The 2780-nt window shown below is 25.3% G+C and overlaps 1 protein-coding gene across 1 annotated transcript in view; it reads left to right on the top strand.

Moving 5' to 3' along the window:
• Nucleotides 1-2780, top strand: part of LOC107486173 (uncharacterized) — a 6503-nt gene that overhangs the window by 1053 nt on the left and 2670 nt on the right. The gene's annotated exons all lie outside the window — the stretch shown is intronic.

Raw genomic sequence — 2780 nt, 5'->3', positions numbered from 1 at the left:
TCTTGCATGAGTTCTGTGATACTTGATGATAACTGGTTGTGGCATATGCGGTTTGGGCGCTTTCATTTTTCTGGCTTAAACTACCTGTCAAGAAAATGACTTGTTTCTGGCCTACCACGGATTCATATTCCCAATTGTGTTTGTGAGATTTGTCAAATGGGAAAGAAGCACAGATATCCATTTCCTACAGGAAAGTCTTGGAGAGCTAGAAGATTACTTGAAATTGTGCATTCAGATCTCTGTTCTATAGAAGTTCCAAGTAATGGTGGTAGTAGGTACTTTATCACTTTTATTGATGATTTTAGTAGATATACATGGGTATACTTTCTGAAGCAAAAATCAGAAGCATGTGATGTCTTTAAGACATTCAAGACGTTTGTCGAAAAACAAAGTGGCTATAAAATCAAAATTCTCAGAATAGACAGAGGAATAGAATATCTTGCATGTTTAGAATACTTTAAGCAACACGGAATTCAACACCAACTAACAACTAGATACACTCCTCAACAAAATGGAGTTACTGAAAGAAAGAATAGAACCATCATGGATATGGTCAGATGAATTTTTAAAATTACTATATATAAAATAGGGATATTTTAGTTGTGTTTTATAATAAGGATATTGTATTAATTTTTTATAAAAAATATTAATTTATATCAGTTTAAAATTTGATTTATTAATTTTTTTGTTAAACTGATTTGTCCAATCTAATTTTAATAAAAATAATACAATTTAATTGATTATATGTGTTAAATTTTAATTTTTAAAAAACATCTTTAAAAAAAGATGTTTTTGACATCTTTATCTAGTGGCTCCCATTTAGTATAATAGCGATGTTTTAGTTTAGTTGATTTGGTATTAATTATTAGTCCAACAAAATCAAAATATACTTCTATGTTTAATGAGTCTTCATAAAAAAAAATTAATATCAACTAACAAAAAAACTCTTAAACCAATAAATTAATTTATCTTTTTAAAATACGTTTTTTTTTGTCGTTTCTATTTTGTCCAAATAAATAAGTGATATTTGGGTGAAATTTTTATAAAATTACATAAATGATGGAGAAGAATTCCGTTGATTGTCAAAATAAGTGGATCATATATAGGAGAAGTAGCCGAAATAATTGAAAGAGAGTATTAGAGGCCAGTAATTTTTGTGTTTAGTAAGCATCAATTAATCATCAATAATATTTTTAATGGTGTGAAATTACATCTATCTACTTAATATACTAAAACTGGGTTTTCCCCCAACTACTAAAAGTGACGTGTCGATCTCTCATGCCTCCGTTTTCCCTCCAAAACGAATAATTTTTTTTTTCTATTCTAAATTATTTTATTGTAATTATATTATAATTAATACTAAATGAATAATATATAATTATACTAATTTAGCAACATATCTTCATTATAATATTGAATCAATATTTAATGCACTATTAAACTACTTATCAATTATCAATTAAAAATACTTTTAATAATTTTAATGATAATAATAATATCAATAATAGTAATAATAATAATAATAATAAATCTTTGTTATCCCAATTCATAGGCTAAATGCGAGAAAAGGTTATCAAAATACTCTAAATTCAATACAAGATAAACCCTAAAAATGGGGTTTATCAAATTTCTCTGATTATGATAGAAGATAATGATTCTAACCATGATATGACAAAATTATATAATTTTAACAAAACTAATATATGATGTATAATTACTGTATATAATAAAAATTATCTTAATAATAAGTAATTTACATATTTATTTTTGTTTTATTAAAGTCTATATATAGTGTTTTCCTGTGGTACATTAATCTAAATTTGAGAGTCAATTCATAATTTTATATTTAGTGTTTTTTTTACTACTTCATAGAATAAGAACGTATTCTTCATTTTTTTTATTGAAGTTGATCATTTTACGGTACAATTTATAATTTTTTATAATATTTTTTTATATATTCATTCTATTATATTATCCTTTTGATAATTTTTTATTTGTTGTTACTCTAAGTTATTCTTATCGTCTAATGTTCCAGTTCGATTGTCTTTTGCCACAATTATTTACAATGCATCACATCCATAAAATACTTCATCGAGTTGTCTTCACTGATTCGGGTTCCAACTACATGGTTGTAAGCGTTCAGTTTTGCTAAATTCATGACAAATTCAGATATGCAATTTCAACGATTGGTAATATATTTAAATTTTCTTAGTTTAAGTTGTTCGTTACTAAAATAATTTTTTAACATATTTTGATTTTTTTCAGAAATTACCAGCTTTCTTTTGCATGCATGCAATGCCATTGAGGAAAATAAGAGTTAGTTTGGTTTCTCGGTGTGGCAATTCTATACATTGCCGCATTGCATGGATAGCGAATGATGAAGCTTATCTAACAAGAGGATGGTCTGATTTTGCACGAATTCTAAATATTGAAACTTACAATGTTATTTCAGTTGGTTGTCGTTACAAGAATGATTCTATACTATACGTGACTAAGGACTAAAATAGGTTCAATATTGTTTAGGTAATTTGGTTTTACTATTAGTATTGGATTAAATTATAATTATAGAATTTTAAATTATTGCCTCAATTTATATATTACGATTATTTTTTGTGGATGTGTTATTTTTAAATAATTAAATAAAATAAAGTAGTGTCAGATATTATTAAGTTTATTTTTATCCTTTATTTCTTTATTTGTATTTTCATTATATTTGACAAAAAATGAACCTACACATGTATTAAATCGTTGACCTAAAGACAATTTATTTGCCAATAAAA

The sequence above is a fragment of the Arachis duranensis genome, chromosome 4, assembly GCF_000817695.3.
Source record: "Arachis duranensis cultivar V14167 chromosome 4, aradu.V14167.gnm2.J7QH, whole genome shotgun sequence".
In the NCBI taxonomy this organism is placed as follows: domain Eukaryota; kingdom Viridiplantae; phylum Streptophyta; class Magnoliopsida; order Fabales; family Fabaceae; genus Arachis; species Arachis duranensis.
Note: the sequence above shows the minus strand (reverse complement) of the source record. Positions and strands in the feature narration are given on the sequence as shown.